An 8,350-nucleotide genomic window follows, 5' to 3' on the forward strand; every position below is an offset into this window, starting at 1 on the left:
TGGCGCCACGTAGCGAAAAGAAGAAACGACTGGCGCGCTGTTGTTAACTCGGCTATAATCGCGTAAGCGGTGACTACGCCAATCAAGAAGAAGAAGCATGAGTGCCTATTAGACAATGTTCAGTAAGAATCCTTACAATAACGGAAATTTAAATTTTACTTTGAACAAGTTGTTCAGAAGATCTCCTGTGATTTACTCTAGCCTAAAAGGATCTTGTAGTCGCACAGGAAAGGGTCATCGAACAGCCTCTGTTAAGCACACGCGAGATACATTGATCAAATGCTAGTACTTAAGACGCCAAGGAAGATCCAACTCGGTCCAATTCCGATGTTAGCGGGGCAAGGGTATAGTTTTTTTTTTTTTTATAGTAGAAAGAAGTATCGAAAGCCGGAGTGCGTCACCTTAACCCGCTAAGACTAACCCTCTCAACTAATATTACTTCATGGGAGAGAGAAAGACTTATATATCATATGGACTGACTGACGTCTAATATGCTGGATATGTCTTAGTTTCCTTTCCATTTACCACATAACTGACACAAAAAAACTGTCAAATTTTTCACCGAAAAACTACCGCAAATGAATTTTTTAACTTTTCTCTTACTTATGAAAGACGAGGGTATTGAAAAAATGCATGCTCAGAGTCTTCTTTTAATCGAGTGTATACCTCGGACAGTACGGACTAAGGTCGTGATGGAGTTGAATAGATAGAAGCATCCATGTCCACTCAGTATTTGGGTCTAGTGGAAGTCTAGGTCTTCATATTGTCTATCTATCCACGAATGGATGTCCGGCATTAGGATCCACCGTCCTTTAGTTGTGGTTACCCATCTGGGTATCTCATGGTTTTGTATTTGCCAGCGATTCTGCAATGAACAGCCACCCAAACGAGTCTGATGATGAATTAACTTGATGCTATTTCTAGTGTCAGACACTCCTTGACTAACTTTGAGCGCACAGTCAGCGTGCTCAACACTGGTATCGCCGCACTGTTGTCGAAGCAACTGGGAACCTAGCAGTACCGCCACCTTCTTATCAGCCATTTATGCTTCAAAGGCATTACAGTGGTTCGCTAGCCTAAATCTAAGAATGATGGAGAGCTGATCCAGCAAGCCGAGCTGAGTCTATCTGTCAGTATTAATCAACTTTTCTCCTTAGAATTTGGTCTTTTGTCGAAATCGCCGATAACGAACGGACTGAACAAAATCAAGTCCTTGTATTGAATCTTTTGTATTTGTCAAGGGTATTATAGCTTGCCTGCTACCGAAGTGAAGTTTCTTTTTCTTCGTTTTTGTAGTTAACAAAGTAGTTTGCCGCAGAAAAATCACTGAATTAACCTTTGACTAAAGGTTATTGAATGCTATAATTTAATTGCTTGTAATGCATGCACCGAAAGTGGGAGCGAGCGCTAACTGAATTATCGTAGAAAAATCTAAAAACAGGATAAATAAATTTAATAAMTTCGAATGTAAAGTATGCATGCAAGAATGGATGGAAGGAAGAAAGGAAGCACTCACTCATAACTAATACGACTGCTTTGCCATTATAGCGCCAAAGGGAAGTTCGCGATTTTTTCTTCAATAACCTAACTTTCCCCCACGAGCGTATGCAGTCGAGCAAAAATCGCAAAARAACAAGCAAAGCAATAGATAAAAAGAAAAAAGCGTATACTTAGTGAAGATAAATGAAAATATTCAAAAGGGAAAATTGCGCGTGAGATGTTTAATGACTTGTTTACTGCTGACATTACATTAACCCACGACCGACGACCATAAGACCGTAGCGGGRCATGCAGTAACAAAAAACACACGCAATAAMSTTGTAAATAAGACCAGAAAGATATRCGCGKCGAGATAAYGCGCGCCATTGTGGGCGTCATTGCACGCATCCATCACCTTAGACAAGCAATTTCGCCTTGATAGAGGTCCGCTGCTGGTGGCACACTCATGCCACTTTGGCGCCCCTTGCAGCAAGCAATACACGCCGGTAAAGCGTTGTTGCTGCTTGCAGCAATTGTCATTCAAACTGCAAATTACAACAAGTCTATAACCGATACCCATATTTTATGCAGTCGCCTTCCTTCTTGCTGCCATGCAGCTTGCCACAACGTCAACGAGCTAACTGTATTTATTGGCCAAAGCTCTGGATATTTAGACGGAATTAATTTGTTGACTTTTACTGCTGCGACATGACGAATTGCCACAGCGTTGTTGCAATTTAATTGTGATTTTTCAAACACGTTTTGTGTGAGGAGCATGTGGAAGSTATTGCGTGTGTCCTTCAGCGCTGGGGACGTTAAATTCGATGTGTCCTTTGGTGTCAAGCTAATGTGTCGAGTGGTAGAAAACCAAGGCTACGGGTTCTACAGCTTTCAAGGTAATTTATTGGCTTGGGGAGCTGGTATCAGTATCAGTAAATATTTTACTAAAACCCTTTTTTATGATAGACTCCATAAATATTTCTCTTCTTTATTGGCGTAGACATCTCTAACGCGGTTATAGTTTACAATAGCGCAGCAGTTATTCCTCCTTTTCGCTGTTTGGTGCCAATTGGAGATTCCAAGTGTAGCCAGATGCCTTTTCACCTGGTCTTTCCAACGGAGTGAAGGTCTTCCTCTACTTCCTCCGAAGGATGCAGAGTCGAATACTCTCAAAGCTGGAGCATTTTCTCCATTCGGACGATATGACCTAGCCATAGTAATCGCAGTCCCTAATTCGCTGAACTATGTCATTGATTGTCGTATATCTCGTACAGCTCATCGTTATATCGCCTGCGGTATTCGTCGTTGCCAATAAGCAAAAGACCATAAATCATCCACAGAACCTTTCTCTCGAAAACTTGTAACGCCGACTCATAAGCTATTGTCATCGTCCATTCCTCTGCATCATATGGCAGGACGGGGATGATGAGTGACTTGTACAGTTTGGTCTTTATTCCTTGAAGAGCACTCCATAAAAAAATATAATTCTAGCTAGGAATATGGAAAAAACTGATAGTCGTGATCATCTGACGAATTTCATGAAGTTACTGACCTCAACTCAAAGATATCTTCTCTGACAACTGCGAGGCAAATTCGATGGAACGACGACTGGCTGAAAGACAACTTATTCGAACATATAGTTAGAATCTGTGGGTTCCACTCGGTTCGGCTGTTAGGCAAGTAACCTGATTTCATTTTTCAATTGGGAAAGAAGGATCAGAATAAACATAGAAAGAAATGGTGACCTGAGTGCAAAACTGTAGATTGGAAATATACAAAGTTTCTATTGGCAGTAACATCTGCAAAATAGAGCAAACAGTTCGAAAAAATTGCAAGAAATGTTAAGAGCAAGGACCTAGAGAAACAAGGGAGCATATCTTGTGTACTTGTCACACATTGCTAAAGCAACGCTTCAAAAATTTGGGAGCCTCAGATTATGAGACAGTAGTAACGTTAGTGAGGCCACAGAGTTTGTTGAAATTCGAGTTAAGCGCAGGCATCTTAAAGGTCCATTTTGATAAATGCGTGGCTCATTAGCCTACTTTAGTAATCTAACCTAATGAAAGATTTATTTTACGTTCTCTCACATTAAGAAATAGCTACGCAGTCAACAAAATGCATAAGCAGTAGTATTGTATAAATTCCAAGGTTGTATATACCATATTATATATAATAACCAAATCTTTGAAGTCAATTTTAGAATTTTTTAAGATAATATTTTCCTCAAAATAAACGTATCATCACGTATGCCCTTTTGCTTTATGGCGCTAACTAGTTACAACCTGAAACAGCCATAAGACTCCGTGTTACTAGTATCTATAATGTCTTAGAATTCAGTGGATTTTCTCATGTCATCGCGTGGAATGTTACTGAATACTTACTGTGGTGAAATGTCCATGCAATTGTCAGAAAATAAAATGGCACTAAATTTTATGTGCGTTAACGGTTTCATTTGCATTATTCGCTGTTTCGTAACGCTAACATATTCTAAATTAAAGAGCGAATATATTCCTACATATTATATGAATAAAAGGTGGAGAACTTCAAAGGTATAATTACACGTATATTGTGACAAAAAAGCATCTRGAAATTGAACATAAAACGCAAAATATATAATTATTCATCAATATTTGTATTGTCGCCTTCAAAATTATCCCCACCAGTTGGAATAGTGTTATGCCAATGATCTGTCTCTTATACACATCTAGATGTGTATAAGAGACAGCAATGATTGCTTCTGCGATCCTGCCAGGAGTCGAACCTGGAATCTTCTGATCCGTAGTCAGACGCGTTATCCATTGCGCCACAGGACCTGTCTCTTATACACATCTAGATGTGTATAAGAGACAGCGAAAGAATATAACTCTTTTATTAAATATTCATTTAAATTTCAAACAAAAAGTATATCTTTAACGTCGATCCTGCCAGGAGTCGAACCTGGAATCTTCTGATCCGTAGTCAGACGCGTTATCCATTGCGCCACAGGACCCACATCATGCAYTGTGGCAAAACTTTTATTTATACTACAATTAAATGTGTATAAAGAACAATAAATAAAATTCGTTTATTTTCATAACAATCCCTAAAATTATGCAATACAAACATGACTACAAGCTATGACCCGTATTGCCATGTTATAGAATATTAGGAGAGTTAATTTTAAATGTTCCATATTAAAATAAAAAATATCTAAACGCATAAATTTGTAGCAAAATAGCTTAAATAATATTCGTTTATTGTCAAATACTTTCTTATTTAGGAAATTACTGTCGGTCGAATAGTCAAAAACAATGCTTTATATAATTGTTTTTGAGAACGCGAATCAGCCCTCTCCAGGGTTGTGCGCTGGATTTGGGACCCGCCAGGTAAAACACACCCCCAATGAAAAGAGAAAACAACCTCGAATGGAAGACCCCTCTTTTGATTGAGATCGTTGCAAACATATTAAGGGTTACGATTTGAGGGCATATACCTGGAATAACCGGTCACTTAATTGGTAAGGTGCCGCTGCCCAGCTGATTGATGTCGTCGTAAGAGTAAAGACTGCCGCCCAAGAAGTGCGATGGACGGGACAAGAGCTGAAACGAGTAAGTCCTTGTGGTATTTATTTCAATGGCCATATAAACGACCGCWAATTCGATGTAGAAATAGTGGTGGGAAATTCTATCGCCGAGTCCTGTCATTCACCCCGGCGGATGAACGTGACATTCCACACAGATGTTACATGACAGTCATATAGATTTTTCCTCTTCAAAATGTTCTCTAATTCAAAGTAATTTTGTTATAATTGAGTTCAATGACAAAAATTTATGATATTATTTGGCTTAAGGGTTCATATACTTGCCTAAAAAAAGCACTGACAATATCCCCAAATTTAATTTTTTTCTATTTTTGAAAAATTCAAAAAAGTTACCTGAAATTCTTGAACCCTACCTTTTACCCTTTTAAATCTTTACAAACGACTGGAAACTTAAAATTCTTAATCACCTATGCATATACATACATATGTATACGACATCTTAACAATCAACTGAGATATAGTATAATGCGTTGCCGTTAAATGTGTTAAGTGACAATATTATAAATATGCCTCCGTGGCGCAATTGGCTAGCGCGTTCGGCTGTTAACCGAAAGGTTGGTGGTTCGAGCCCACCCGGGGGCGCAATATTTTTTCTTGCGAATTTTGTAAATTATTCTTTTTCTCTTAATTAAAGACAAAAAAAAAACAAAAACACAAAATATATGAAAAAAAAGTTCTTCAAGCGATCCTGCCAGGAGTCGAACCTGGAATCTTCTGATCCGTAGTCAGACGCGTTATCCATTGCGCCACAGGACCGAATAGTTTGTAGATGCAGAGTATATTCCAAACAAAGACAAAAATATTAAACATTTTTAAAATTTTAACATTTAAAAAAAGCATACTCAAAAAATGTTTAATTCATTATTGATTAAATAAATTTTCTAATGAATTTTAATAGAACAGGTTTCAGCCAAAGATAAGGCAAAAGGTGATTTGTTGACAATTGAAATGCTGAAATGTATGTCTAGATACAGAACATTTATGTATGTATATGTATTGAATTCATTCATTTATAGAAGAAGAGAAGACCGATAAGTCACAAATTTTACACTACTTCCCAGAAAAGCTAAAAATTAATTCCAAAACGACATGAGCAACTCCCCTATTGGTCGAGGCTTAACCCTAAACTTGATGAACAATCGCTGAAAGAAAGTTTGCGGTTCGGTAATGTTACCTTAACCTTTTGAGACCAAGTGAGTAGCATTCAGAAGTTAGCGCTGTTTGACATGAGATTGCTCCAGCAGTTAGTGGTGATCGTCATTTCTGTTGACTTCCTCTTTAAGTCAAAGAAATCGAACTCCAAAAAGTTGTCGGAGGTGCTACCAAAAGAAACAACGTGCCGTGGATGGTATCGTCGCTTTAAATAAGGAGGATTCGAAATTAAGACCGTCCTCGTGAAAGAAGGCCAAAACCCTTTTAAGATATTGCTTCATGAAGATCCATGTGAAACACAAGGAGAACATGATTCAGCATTAGGAGTTACCCGCCAAGCCATTTAAAGGCGACTACATRCGTTGGTAATGATTCAGAAACAAGAAACTTGGGTTCYTTATGACCTCAACACCCAGAGAGGGTGCCACAAAAAAGTGATTCAGCTGCATGAAACCCAATAAAATCTACCTGGAAACGCTTAATATCAAGATCCTGAGATATCACGCCATTAGACTTTTTTCTGTGAGAATATGTAAAGTTTAATGTCTATGTGTAGCTGCGACCAACCTTTGATTTAGATATTCCTAAAAAAATAAATTTCAATGAATGTTCTTAGGAAGGATAATAAACCTTCCCCATTAATTTGAAGTTTCTATTTTTTCTTTAAAAAATCGTAGGAAACCTCAAAATTTGGATTTCARTAAAAAAAAAGAAACAAACATTACAAGTAATTTGACAACTTTGTACCAAAAAACATGCTTCGGCCGAGGTAAAAAAAATATCGATGTGGTAGCTTAGTATTTTACACCAACTTAATGTTCTACTTTAAACGCTGATGTAATACTCTTGTCAAAACTATAGCGCAGTCCTCGATAGTATAGTGGTCAGTATCCCCGCCTGTCACGCGGGAGACCGGGGTTCAATTCCCCGTCGGGGAGTTACCGAAGTTTTATTTTTATTTTGTTAAGCCTTTTTAATACTTCTTACGATTTTTGTAACTAAATAAACTATCAACCAGTAATAGTTGCACTAATTTAAATTAATTTTTCGATTGTGATGTCAGAAACAGTTTCCCGCTAATTTTCCGAAAATCATAGTAAAATTTCCTAACACGTAGAATTTGTTTGCTGTTATTTATGGCCTTGTTACACGTAACGAGTTCAGTGGCGAGGCAGTATTCTGGCCAAGTGTGATACTCGGTCGAGAGAGTTGCGTTGGCGAGTAGAGGTTTACACATATTTTGTTCATCTAGTTAGACAGTGAAGTTTTTCAAAGTTTYATTTACAATGTTTGGTAGAAAAAGACATTTTAAAAGAGTTTTTAATGAAGTTCTACCGCATCTCATAAAAGAGTATTTGCCATTTCAATTCTTTCACAATGAAAAATGCAATTGAAACTAAATAAACAACATAAAAATCGACCGAGTGGCGAGTGAAGGCCGAACGCGTGTTCACATGCAACGAGCGAGTCAGTGATTAGCTCAGAAGGGGCAAAGGAGTAAAGAAAAAAGAARCACTCRGTCTAGTAAATAAAATGTGATTCTAGTGACTCTCTCGCCACTATACTCGCCCACTGAYTCGGTTCATTAMTCGCCCTACTGTTTAAACGAAACGAACACTCGGCCAAGTCACTGTCTCGCCGCTCTACTMGTTACGTGTGATCRAGGCATTAACATGRARCATACAAGCCTCACTACGTAGATRTTCGATTGGARATATCAAGTGACATACCGTTATATTTCGGAGTGCAGTTTTTTGAAGCTCAGCGACTTGAGGATTTTTTTGCCGCTCTGTAATTTGGCAATAATGGCGGTCGTATGAGATGCTAAGKAGCACAGGCTGTCTAGTGTCACGCCTAAAATCTTAGGGTTATTGACAGTCGAAATTTTAACGCCATGGTATTAAGGTAAAGTCTGTACTCCTTCATCCAGTTGGTAAATATGGCCGCTGTAGATTTAGATCTAATCTGGAATGATCTTGTGTGCTTGGTGGTAGAGGGGCCTACTATCTGAACCCTGTTCCTTCAAAAATAAGCAATTTTGCTTTCATTGATCCGCATCACATTCCGCCATTTTGTAGATGACCAATTGAATTGTTATTTTGCGAAATTTATTCTTGCAAACACATGTTTCTTCGTGAA

General features: G+C 38.1%; 5 non-coding genes across 5 annotated transcripts; 2 read left to right on the forward strand and 3 right to left on the reverse strand.

The window, feature by feature from the left end:
• Positions 1-4,219: 4,219 nt before the first annotated feature.
• Trnar-acg lies at positions 4,220-4,292 on the reverse strand. Its single transcript has one exon. It is a non-coding gene; the product is annotated as a tRNA-Arg (tRNA).
• Positions 4,293-4,395: 103 nt separating this feature from the next.
• Trnar-acg lies at positions 4,396-4,468 on the reverse strand. The gene has a single exon. It is a non-coding gene; the product is annotated as a tRNA-Arg (tRNA).
• Positions 4,469-5,567: 1,099 nt separating this feature from the next.
• On the forward strand, positions 5,568-5,641 carry Trnan-guu. The gene has a single exon. It is a non-coding gene; the product is annotated as a tRNA-Asn (tRNA).
• Positions 5,642-5,742: 101 nt separating this feature from the next.
• On the reverse strand, positions 5,743-5,815 carry Trnar-acg. The gene has a single exon. It is a non-coding gene; the product is annotated as a tRNA-Arg (tRNA).
• A 1,262-nt stretch (positions 5,816-7,077) lies between these two features.
• Positions 7,078-7,149, forward strand: Trnad-guc. The gene has a single exon. It is a non-coding gene; the product is annotated as a tRNA-Asp (tRNA).
• Positions 7,150-8,350: the final 1,201 nt, after the last annotated feature.

This window comes from Bactrocera latifrons, unplaced genomic scaffold (genome assembly GCF_001853355.1).
Source record: "Bactrocera latifrons isolate USDA-ARS-PBARC rearing strain unplaced genomic scaffold, ASM185335v1 scaffold_242, whole genome shotgun sequence".
Taxonomy (NCBI): Eukaryota; Metazoa; Arthropoda; class Insecta; order Diptera; family Tephritidae; genus Bactrocera; species Bactrocera latifrons.